General features: G+C 27.8%; 1 long non-coding RNA gene across 1 annotated transcript; it reads left to right on the forward strand.

Annotated features, from left to right (window-relative positions):
* The first annotated feature begins 9,103 nt into the window (after nucleotides 1–9,103).
* On the forward strand, nucleotides 9,104–10,117 carry LOC126843504 (uncharacterized). Its single transcript, XR_007686429.1, has 3 exons — nucleotides 9,104–9,229; nucleotides 9,605–9,736; nucleotides 9,830–10,117. It is a non-coding gene; the product is annotated as an uncharacterized LOC126843504 (long non-coding RNA).
* The last annotated feature ends 3,668 nt before the right edge of the window (nucleotides 10,118–13,785 follow it).

Genomic DNA, 13,785 nt, shown 5'->3' on the forward strand with positions numbered 1-13,785 from the left:
AGGTACTGAGATACAGAGTTTTGAAAAAGTACAAAATTTCTCAAAATCGTACAAAACTGCTAAAAAGGCTGGTTTTTTATATTTGTTTTTGATTTTGCAACATATTTAATGAACTTGTGGTTACTACTTCCATACGTTTACCCCCCCTACCCATAACTAAATCGATTCTCCCTCTCACTTCTTCCTCTGTTGGGTATTACACTATACAGTGTACACTGTGCATTTAAGGTTCGAATAAAATAACAATACTTGTTTTTTTTAACTAGTATAGACTTTATCCAGAGTGACCTTTATAATTATTTATGTATTAGTTCATTAGACTAAAAAAAAAAAGAATATGAAAAAGGCATTAATTTTATTTATTTTGTTAAGTACATTTTAAAGTGGGTATTGTAAAATATTAAGTTATATGAGGTTTATGAAAAAAAACTAAAACTCGATGTATTGACCGAACCAATTACGAAAATTATTGTTGTTTACTATCTTATGTATGGTGGCTAAAAGGTCAATTTTTAATTTTGGTTTGAATAATTTTATTTTAATTGTTTATGATTTACTCTAAAACTATAAATCGAATTACTTTTCTCATAGCTTAATCAGAAATTAGGCTTTTAACCACCACAGAGAAAACTTTAAGCTTCACAATAAAATTAAAATGGAAATCCGTCTTACTATTATGTTATAAAATGACTTTACGAGTTACTAATTATCAAACTAACGCCAAAACTGAGAAAAATGATATTAAAAGTTACAAAACTAGAAAAAAATAATATTTGTATGCCTTAAAATTAGTTGGTATGTTTAATTTTTTTTAAACGACTTCTTTCCTTGTTTCATCTGATAATATTAATTTATGTTATTAAAATATAATTCCCTATTAAAAAAAAACCCATTTTATATGGTTATAAAGGTAACTGTTAGCTTAACAAAAATTTTAATAACGTAAAACTTGATGTTTGATAAAAATATCACACAAAAATTACTTTGAAATAATAACTATCTTGATAAAAAAAAATATATCTAACAGAGGGTAAATGTACCCAGTTAATATAAAAGTACTATTTTTTCAGCTAAAAAAAAGTCAAATAAAATCTAAAATTTAGTTTAATGTTCTCTGCAAAGGGAAAAAGGGTTGTAATACTATTATTTCTATCTACATGATTTATCAAATAACACAAGAATTATTTATTCCATTACAAAGCAGTCTTTGGTTTCACTAGGTACATTTTTGTTATACTCTTAATAGGTGAATTAAATATGTAGCTTAAAATTTGAATGCTAAAAGTTACCCACAGCAATTATACTAAATAATAACTACTGTAAAATTGTTGTGTTTTGATTTAATAATAGTTTTTTTTTTATTGTCTGCGATATATATATACAGAGTGTCCCATTTTAAAATACTAATCGATTTTTCTCTAAAAATACTGATCCAATCAATAAGTTGCTTATTAAAGACTTTTAGAGTACAAAGGGGGACGTTATAAAAATTTTAAAAATAGGGTCCAAAATTCAAAATGGCTGACTTACGGTCAAAAACATGTTTTTTTTAAATGGAAACCATGTATTTTTTGTTAACCAAACAAATGTTCTTAACAAAACTAACAACTTTTGTAGGAAATTTTTTTCGAAAAACCCATAATTTAAATGGTAAAACCCATAATTTGTAAATTAAGTATCTTTAGCTATTTTTAGTTTTGATATTTTATTTTTATGCATATGGTAACCTTGTCACGTGTAGTAACTTTGGTATGTGTGGTAACCTTGGTTTGTGTGGTAACCTTGGTTTGTGAGGTAACTATGGTATGTGTGATAACTTGGTAAGAGTGGAAACCTTGGTTTGTGTGGTAACCACGGTATGTGTGGTAACCGTGGTATGCTTATAATTTCCTAACCTAACCTTACCATTACATTATCATTATCTTTATCGTTAACGTTATCCTCTTTTCTGTGTATCACAAAGACAAAACCCATGGTTATCACACATACCAAGGTTACCACACATACCAAGGTTACTACACATGACAAGGTTACCATATGCATAAAAATAAAATATCAAAACTAAACGTTAACGTTAACGATAAAGATAATGATTATGTAATGGTAAGGGGGGGGAGGAGGGGGTGTAAACGTATGGAAGTAGTAACCACAAATATAAAAAACCAGCCTTTTTAACAGTTTTATCCGATTTTGAGAAATTTTGTACTTTTTCAAAGCTCTGTATCTCAGTACCTATGCAGTCAAAAAAAAAGTTTTATAAATAAAAATTGTAGAAAATTTAGCATTCTACAATTTACTAATTCAATGTTATCAGCTAAAATTAACCGTTTTCGAAATATATAAAAAAAAACCAAAAAAAGTGCGAAAATTTTGGGGTTTTTCCCCCCTCCCCAAAATTCCACAAGGTTTTTTTGTTGGATAAATTGGGTGAAGCACTACTGGACACCCATAAACAACTTCCCAAAGTTTCATTTAAGTCGGAATTTTTCGAAGGTACCCCCGCGATTTGATCTTCTGACGACTGGACTATTGCCCCAGCATGAAAATAAACACCCGGAAATATTAGATGTTTTTCTTTTAACACTACCTAGAAATAGGGAATTCTCTATTAATAACTTGGATGACCTTATTGATCCTAAAATTAAATGAAATTCCAGAACTTAATCCTATAAACCCTGCTTTATCGCTAGGTCCAGTAAAAAATTTGTCCAACATTTTCAAACCACCTCGTTTCAAAATAAATACTTGATTGCCCAGAGGTGTAATCAAAATTAGCTTTTCATTATAACATCCCTATACAAATCCCTATTAAGGCCTATTTGGGCCTGGGCAATCCAAATTTGGGGTTGTGCAAAACCATCCCAATTTCGTACCTTACAAGCATTCCAATCTATGACTCTACATGGTATGCATCCAACTGCATATTTCCATTAACCCGACTAGCCACAAAACACTATAGCAAATTTCATTCCAAATTACCGACTCACTCAAACCCTTAAAAATCACAACTTTTCACCAATTCACTCCCCGGAAATCCCACTCGCCGACTCTGAAGACATTGGGGTCGAGATCTATTACTCTAACAGTTATTATCAAATTAATATAATTAAAAATAATTTGGAAAAAATCACGTTGGATTCTATCACTGGATAGCCTCCCTCCTCATTTTGTATCATCGTTTTATTTTTTCTGTATGTATATTTATGTGTGTATATATTATGCCTTGTAGCATAGATTGTAAATATTTTTTAAATAAATAAATAAACTAAATAAGTTGTGCCAGAGAGACCTTAATAATGTACAGAGAAAACTTCAAATTATTATAATACATATAATTTTAACAAGTGTTGCTCGACCTGAATAGAAATGGTTTTATTTGAAATATTTGTACAAATAAGAACATTTACAACAATAACAACAACAGTAGAAAACACAAAAACAATTTCGTTTAAATAAATTATTTAAAAATATGATATAAATAATTATTAAAAATGAATCAATACACTTATTATGGCAAACAAAATTAATTCTCCTCTATTTATCTTGATAATTGCGTACACATAACTAGGCAAATATAAAATTATGTCATACTGGAAACTTCCTAATTGAAGGAAATGGAACCAAGTGGAAACACAGCTCTCTTGAATGTGCCCGAAAAGCAATAGGTTATAACAATTATTATTAAAATAATATTGCCGGTAATAATGGTTGAAGTCTTATTAAATTGTATAATATTAATTAGGTAATGTCATAAGACGTTGATTTCTTAACTAACTTGCGAACGGCCTAACTCACAAAAGCGTTAGATTGGCTCAATGTAAAAAGTAGTGAGTGAATAGCTGGTGTGTAACAGTGTTCAAAGAGAAAGATAAATATCAAATATCGATGAGAGTTTTTTTTTATCCACTCAATCTATTCGCCCTACTTCCCGTCCATAATCTTAATGACAAGTTAAAACGTGTTTTCTTGAAAATTATTTATCAACAAGTCTTTATACATTTTACATAAAGTATTTGCCACTTTGTTTGTGTAAAATAATTGCTGATAATTAAAAAACAATGTCTACCATATATTATTATGCTTTCCATATAAGCTGTTATTCGTAGATAAAGTGTAAACGCTTAAAAATAATTTCTGTTTTCTGCAAAACTTCACTTCAAATATTGAACCATTTTGTTCTAATTTTCCGGCTCAGTGTTTTACAATAATGATACTTTTGTTTAAATTTATTTAACCCATATTGTGCGTCAGTACGAGAAAAAAGACACATTTTTTTTAGCGAATATTTTACTCTACTTTACACCAGCAACACTAGCAATAATAAAATATGCGTAACCATTGATTCTTCACTTACACACATCAACCTGAAAATTGACTACGGTCAAAGTGTAATTTTCCATTATTTTTTAGAAATATATCAATTATAACCCGATTAAACTTCAAGTACAGATTAACTGCAACGTTTCATTTGTGAAGCACAGTTTTTAAGTACATGCATTTTTATAAAACTACAATTTTTATATTAATATTACAACATGAAAGCCTATACAGGGTGGTTCGTTAAAAGCGCCCAAGCCCCTTATTTTGTAGAATTCATTTATTTCGTATTTCTACGGTACCGGGTTTCCATATTTTAATACCTTTTCTTATGTGTAAAACCATATCAAATAGTTGGCATCTAGCTCAATGATTACACATAGTAGTAGTGTCACTGTCGATTGTCGACCTACATATTATTATGACAAAGTTTTTCCACACAAAACTCCTTTCGGTGTAGTTTTCTATTAAATTCTACAAAAGCATTTTTTTTCTTTTATCTATAGGAATGAATATACAATCTTAACAATGAGCATATGTTGTTAAGTGTACGTACATTTGTATTTATTTTTATTATTAAAAAAACAGATCACGGCACCGCACTTATATTTTAGATTCCCGGTTGGAAGGTCGAGAGGATTAGAGTGGAAAATTACCTTATTGTAGAATATTTTGTACTAGGAAATGGCTTCTTCGTAGAATGACTTTATAATATTGATGGAGTATATAATAATTAGAAAAGTGTCTCTTAAAGGAGATGCGTTGGTTAATTTTCTTGGAACAATAATATTTTGAAAGGGCTGAATTTTTTTAGCACATTCCATAAGTCATATTACACATTTGTGTCAAAACCTTTTTATTCCAAGGAGATAAAACACTAAGCAAAAAACCATAGCACTTATAATTTGTCAATTTATCTCCAACGACAAATAATTTTTATAGAGTTTATACAAATAAGTATAACCAATGAAAAACAAGACATTTTGAATTTACCGGATAACACAAATTTATTATGATTTAGTAGCATACGTGATTTTGGTAATTAAATTAAAAGTTTAAAAAAACATTAAAATATGGTAGTCGTGCTGTATTTAAATGAAACTGAATATTTTAACTTCACTTTTCATCCAATCTGTAACTAAAAAGAAGTATTATCATGATGTCATCGTTGAATAATTAATTAATTATGTATGTTATAATAAGACTTTTAATAGTAGACTATCAAGTTACAGTTCAAGATCTAAATTGAGATTTTTGCGAAAAATTGCCTATTTTGAAATTTTCTTCAATACAAAAAAGTTGGCATACATATTAGTATCGGTAATTTTATTTTCCGTCAACAATATTTTGTAACACGAGCATTTTGTTACACATTGTACTTAACAGTCTGGTTAGATTACCTCATGGTCAACGATAACTGTGATGACAAGGATCAGAATGATGATGCTCATGATATTGGTTTGTCAGTTAGTGATATGTCAGATGGTTTTATGTCACGATTATCAGGTATATCACCTGAAACCATTTTATTTATTCATTAAGTATATCAACTCCCTTATTAACTATGTATATGAATCAATTAATTAATTACCATAACAAAACTCTTTTACACAACATGGGCAACATGTGCAACAAACGGAATAGCACACACATCTTACCATTTTCTTCAAATAGTTTCCAATAGCTGCACAAACATGTAGTTTTTTTTAAATATTAGGCTTACAGAGTATCCCTCAAAGACCTGACAAATGAGGTAACTTATGTTTAAGTGAAAATTTTTAAGACTTTTTTAATAAAAACGAATTTATACTAATTTTCGCCTTAAACATCACCGGTTTGTATTATTTCTACCTATTACAAACAAAAATTAATACAAACCGAGGAGTTTATAGAATACATTAGTTTAAAAAAAAAAATCTCATTGAAAATTGTGACTAATATTTAATTTAAATTAAATTCGAAATTACCACATAATGGTACAAACACATTAAAATGCACACAACTAACAGCTAACATTACAGCGTAAGTACATATTTTATTAATTATTTGTTCACAATTAAACTATTAAAGTTGTATAAGTAATACAAATAAACATACTTCCAACGAATGATCTCCCATCTAAAAAACATATATGAAATAAAAGTTAGATTCAAAATTAAATAATGTCGAAAAAACTGAGTTAATTGTAAGCAGTTACTTACTTTGTCGCGGACCGTGTATTTGATCATAAATACTAACCTCAGCTTGCTGACTTAGTGCGACTAAATGTAAAAAAACATAATCCGGTATATATATATTTTATACAGTGTGATTTTTTTTTTATCATGGGCCAAACACTTAATATCTCATGTGATTCATATAATGATTTTAATACCAATTAATCAAATAACTTCAGAGGGCATTCAAAACCAGTTAGGTCCGTTTTAGTCAGAAATGAGGTTTAAATAAAAACCGATTAAGTCTTTGCAAAATAGTCTAGTAGAAAAATGATTGATAAAAAAGAGTTAGGTTCTCAAAGATATATTTTAATGATAAGATTAAACCAGATAAGTCAACTCAAACGGTTGTGATTGAAAAAAATTAAAAATAAATATCTATGATCATTTTTGGTTAACTCCACCTATACCATTTTAACCTAAAAAAAATATTTAGTAATTTTTACATCAACTTAGGTTAAGTAACTAAAATTAAATTTTCAAATATACGTTACCACTTAAGTTTCAAAAGTCGGTAACATAACAATTTGTGGAAAATTAAGATCACATTATTTAAAAACACTATGAAAAATGAAATAAAATAGTTAATTAAACCCAGTGAGATATTGAAAGGCCAACATTAAAACAATCACCCTGTATAAACTCTTACTGGCATATATTTGTGAGAAAATGTTTTATCATTTGAGCTATCAATATAATATATGGTTCTTATATTTTAAACATTTAAAAATCATAAATGAAAACAAACAAAAATTACCAAACGTTCCCAAGATGATGAGAGCAATCAGTGAAATAGTAATTTTTTGCATATTGCAATAACGGCTGTTTGCAATCCTCAAAAAACACCGTTAAGTTGTACAATAGAGAACTGAATAACGTTCAGAAACAAATTTTAATAAACATATTATGATACATTGTTTAAACAAGTAGTGTTTCGACCAAACAGAAACGGGCATTATGTGCAAATAACACACAAATGTAAATATTTTTCGAGATTCAACTTGTATTCCACTTTTGGTTACATTATTTTGACCTCGCCGCCACATGGCTGTCTCTAATATATTAACAATACACTATGTAAATTGTAACCCGATTAAATTAAAATATTTTTGTTTTTCGAATTTGACGTATTAACACAGTTTAAGTCAGTTCAATCCAATCTAGTACAGTATAACCCAAGCCTAATTATAAACTAGCATGTAACTAGCGGTACAACGGGTGTGTTTAATTTGAAAGTGATTGAATCACTTTCAGTTGTAGCAATTTCTGTAAACCGACAATCTCCTCGTTCCCATTCGGAAATAAAGTTATTTATTTTGTATTAAGTGAATAATTTGAATGCTTTCTAAGAAGATAAATGTGTGTGTTTCCTCTCTTCAAATGAATTTTATAATATAATCAGACAAATACTAAAATGGTCAAAGCAGTTCTATTCAGCACTATTCAGGCGTAATACACCACCCAAACATACTTAATGCACAACAAATTTAAGCGTATGTAATGTAAATAGTTTAAGCATGTGTGCAGCTCCAACTGAACAGAATCTGGTATATCCAACTATGACGCATAAGACTATATTATTTGTAAATTTAAATTTATTGATACAAGATAATAAACATAATGTATACCGGGTGATTGGTTAACTATGGACCACTCAATATCTTAGAAGATATTAGACTTTTTTAATTTTTTTTTTTTTATACTTTTATAGTAATTAGTTGGGACAAATTTTATATATATTTCAAAATTTTAACACCATCCCTTATGCGTTAAAACCATATCAACTTTGGATTTTTAAATGGTAACCCCCAATTTTTTTTTTTGATGATCCTGTTTATTTTTTTTAAATTTAATTTTAGGCGTAAAAACTAGGTAAATCGATTGAGTAGTTAACGAGCTACACAGTTTTAAAATTAAAGGGAGTGTAAAAAATTAATTAAATATCTTGGAGATGCTAACATATTATGGTGACACTTGACTGCTCTCTGTTATTATTTATTGACAATTAACTTTGACAATAGCTATAGTAGCGTTTAAAAATCATAACCGTACCAAACACTATTTACTTTAGGTAAATAATTCACCGATAGTAAATAATAATGATAACCGCTATATCGACTGACAAATATACCACCACTACACACTTTTACATTTATTTTGTAAAATAGTAGATATGTTTAATTTGTTATCAATACCTTGTAAATATTTTTCCAGCATTTAGCAATTATATGTTTTGGTTAATTTGACACATTTTGTTTATTCATGCGATTTGTACGTCTTAATTTCTTAGTATATTATAATAATATACTATCATAACTTGTCAACATTTATTGTGTTTTAAATAATAACATTGATATTAAATATCCATAATCAATGTGAATACCGAGATGGAGTTTTGCTCAAGTGACAAATCTATAAAACCTAAAACCTTACTTATAAAATGTATGCACATCAAATGTCAAAATTACAAGGTACTTATAATAATATATTATTTAAAATAAATAGAGTAATTTGAATTATGCTTCATGATATTTTAATTAAAACTTTTATTTTTACAGTATTATGTCTTTGTTCTGAGAAACTTATAAATGTGTAGTTTTGTGTTTTACTATATTGGTATCTGAATTCAAAGAAAAAATATAAAATTTTTTTGAAAAAATTGAATCTTCAATCATCGTTTACTGAATCAATAATAGGTAAGATAATGTATTTATTGATATAGGTGTATTGTAAAAGTACATTTTTTTATTAGAAAAATATAATTAATCGTTTTTTTATTATTCATGAACTTATAAAATGTTTTTACATAATAAGTTTTTTTGGATTACTTATGTTTATCATACTTAATATGTTTTATTAAAATGCGTTACTTAAAAATTAACGTATAACTTAAAAATTATCATACTTGTATAATTATAAAAAATATATGTGTATACTGATATTTGTTGCTTAACCATATAATTATTTAAGTATCTAAGAAACTTATTTAATTTTTTAAATTAAATGTTTCAGTATGTTCAATATTAATATGGACTATCTCAACTTACATTGATATTTGTTATTGTCTACAGCTACACTACTACCAACGTCAAATTTGGTGTATTATATTATTGTAGTCAATCAGTCTAAACCAATTCCATCAATACATTGTCGAATGTTGTGGCATTCAATTTTCAGTAAATTTATAGGTGTTTTATTTTAAGGTAAAATATATAAGATCATCAGTTTGCAATAATTTAGTTAATTTCTATGAATTCATCACTAACAATTTATTATTATTATTATTATTTTTTTAGATACTGTGGCACACTAATGCAGATAACGGTTTTCCATTAGGTCAGTAAGAAGAATAAGATGGATTCACAAGTTCAAATCAAATATTAGACAACTATATATATTTAGTTATTCAGCTAAAAATGTAATTCAATAAAATAATTTAAAAGTACTTTATCATGTTAAAAGTGACATAAAGTTTTTAAACTCTAAGTATTTAAACACACGTATACTTAACATATCTATAATTATAATACATTATTTATTAATTATTAATGATGAATTCTTTATTTAATATTAATTTAATCTAAAATGCCGCTGAGAATGTTAATATTTCTGAAATATGTTATTGTCTTAATCCAAATCTTGAAATTATTTTCATGATGGCATAGTTTTGGCATTAGCTATTACAGAATTTATTGACAATTTTCTAGTGGTTTACGATTAAGTTTTTATAAGTAATAAAGTAAATAAAATTATAAAACACAAAATAGAAAAAAAAAATGTTAACTATTGGATTAAGTGTTCATATGAACACATTAAAATAAGTAAGAATAGTCAATACTATGAAATATATACAGTATAGGCTTAAGGTGGTAATATAATAAAGAGTTAATAAATAAATACAGCTTTAAATAATTAAAAATACTGAACTAGAAATAGTTAAAATTGACGCGTTACAACTTTAAATTATAAAAATGAAAATTTATTTTAGTGCATAAGTATTGGATGAACGTAGTTCTTATGGAATCCTTTGTTATCTAAACATTTTAATAAACACAATAGATGCCTTGTAAAGATGTTGTTTGACATCTTATGTACCTATCATAAACCAGTTCGAACAAATGCTAAATAGTTTCTGTACATATTAAGTTTAGTTTTTGTTTATTTCTGTATATATTCTGTACATATTATCTATTAACTGTATGTAATACAATATTATACTAAAAAAACAAAAAATTGAATGTTATTTATTAAAGTTTTTTTAAAAATATTTTCACTAACAGAATTAATAATTCGACTAGTTAAGACACCAGTACAAGTAATACTTATTAAGACCAAGACGCTAAATATTTAAAGTAAAAACCAAGACGCTAAATAACCATAATAATTGAAAAATTAGAAAAATGAACTTTTTGATTAGTTTTCAAGTAGTCGTATTTTTATAATAATTTGTTCTGTGTTGATATTAATCTACGCTAGTAACGAATCGTTTTGGTAGAACCACGGTATATAGTCTATATAAGACCGTGATTAGACCACGGTAACCTTTGGTTGAAATTGAAAAAAAAAAACTATTTACTAGGGCTCATAATATTGTTTGTTAACAGCAGCTAATGCCTAATATTCAATACGTACAGGTACACCGCACCGCTAGGAACACTACAGCAAAAACAGATAAGAAGACATTACCCATATAATATTATTATAGATTTATTATTAGTTCGTTTTCATTGTGACCGACGACCGTCAACTATTAACTTTAATCTACAACCGTATCGTTAATCAACCTTATTTTGTGAAACGTGAGATCCGGCGATAAACGATTTCATTTCTTTAGTTGTAAAACTTATAAAAGCATCTCATATAAGCTAATATTATAATATTGTAGTACTAAGCTATGACTTTAAAAGTACTTGTCTGATTTAGCTAGTTTTTACGCCTAAAATTAAATTTAAAAAAAATAAACACGATCATCAAAAAAAAAATTGGGGGTTACCATTTGAAAATCTAAAGTTGATATGGTTTTAACGCATAAGGGATGGTGTTAAAATTTTGAAAAATACATTAAATTTGTCCCACCTATTAACTATAATAGTACAAAAAAAAAAATAATTAAAAAAGTCTAATATCTTCTAAGATATTGAGTGGTCCATAGTTAACCAATCACCCGGTATTCAACTTGCACTAATATTTGGATAACGTTGCCACTTATCGTTGTCTACTAATTCGAATATATGTTGAAAATAATATATGACTAACGGCTTGAGTTTAGTTACACGGTGGGTTACCATGTAACTATCAGAGGACTCGCCACATCTGTGAGCAATTTAATTAGGACCTAAATAAACTGGCTGATTTGACTACACCATAATGGTGTATTTTTTTAATTAGGGAGGTTTAAATTATCAATCATACAGCTCTAATAACTTGCCTCTTTTGTTTAAATTAAATTCTCTCGATCTACCTATCACGATTAAAACAATATTCACCTTGAGTAATAAAAAAAAATGAATGTCTATGACATGGTCCTAACAATAGTATGTCTGTTTACATTATATTTTTTTTTATCTCAAAATCTGTTTGTTCAAACCCATTAATGTAATTATTTTTTGTTTTCCGACTTAGATTAATAACTAAAATAGGACGATTGCTGAATGAAAACTACAACGCATTACAATAGTTAGGTTGAACAAATATTTGAACTATTTGTATGAAAAGCTATACAATATCCTTACACTCCTTTAATATGAACGTGTCCGGTGTATATAGCGATTTAACTTATCTTTACGATTAAACAGGACAATGAATGCAAAACAGTAGTAACTTGAACAAACGTGTCGAGTTGGGTGTGTGAAGATGATGTCAATTGACAAAAAAAAAAAAAAATATTACACTAATAAGAATGGTGATTGCTATTGGGAAAATAGGGGGTTACAATGGGAAATAAGATAAAATCAGCCGACGAAAGATCTAATTGGTTTGCACAGTATAGTTATAGTAATATTGGAGTATGCAGAACACTTTACCTATTCAAATCCGGATTAGACGAACAACCTGTTTTTTTTTTTCCAGATTTCATATTTTATTTTTGTCCAAGGTAAACGGTAAAGTTAATTGTTTTAAGCAAACGTAATCAATCTAGTTGTACTCCGTTTTACTACGTAAATTTTGGAAAACGGGTTTTACATTTAAATACATTGGAAAATCGCCCGTTTTACTGCCCCACCCTGTATATTAATTTCTTGTTGTTTTCTAAAAAAAAAAAATCGAGTTTCTAACACTTAAATTAAAATTAAATCTTATAATGGTACTGTGATGGAGAAAACAATAAATTTTACTTACATATATTACTTGTTAGTTAAATATTGCTAACGTTTATAGCCACTAGCGGTCGGCTGTTGCCTGTTACATTTACATAATTAACAATAACCTAAATTGAATTTGTGTAAACTTAAAGTCAAAAGTGGCACTTGAGCACAAAACTTAATAGTGTATCAGGTCTACTATTACCTTGTATTATGAGCCGGTTGAGAATATTGGATAATCAAATGACACACTTTGTATAGCTATGACACAATATTCAATGCAAAAGACCTAGAAGTTAACTGTTAACCAACATTTTAAATAATGTTTTTTTTTTTTTTAAATAAGTTCAAATTAAAATACATAATATATCGTAGCTAAAAAGACATAGGAATGATGTTTATTTATAAAAATTATATTTTTAAGGATAAAATGCTATCAAATAAAAACAAACGACACGTTGATTTTGATTTTAGAGAACTTAATGTGTATATTTTAGTCATCGGCACATTATATCCATACTGATTAAGAACAATTCCTTATTTTTGTGTTAAATTATTTTTATTTTAAATTAAATATGTACGCTCGAGTGGTCGAGTAGAAATAGCTGTCAGTGGCTTCTAAGTGCGTTCTCGCGCAACACTCGAGTTACACACCCTTGAGTACTTGTATACATTTTTAACGAACGCAGAGAGAATTTCAATATTATCACTATATACCTTTTGATGTATATGTATTTCTCAGCTGGGCGTGGATTTATTAAATATATACACTGGCCGTATACTATTCTACAAAACCTCTTTGGTCGTTAGTCAACGCCGGACAACGACGATTTTTAGTTGGTTTATTTTGCTAATTATTGGTATTCACGCTTATCTTAGCTATTGGCAAACGACCATTAGAGTTTTTCAAAGTTTCGTGCGCGGTTATCGATTGACTTGAGTAAGTTTCG

Source organism: Adelges cooleyi, unplaced genomic scaffold (genome assembly GCF_023614345.1).
Source record: "Adelges cooleyi isolate 19-005CV unplaced genomic scaffold, UGA_ACOO_1.1 ACOO_flye_CR_arks_rails_tigmint_CR_PRNA_574, whole genome shotgun sequence".
NCBI lineage: Eukaryota > Metazoa > Arthropoda > Insecta > Hemiptera > Adelgidae > Adelges > Adelges cooleyi.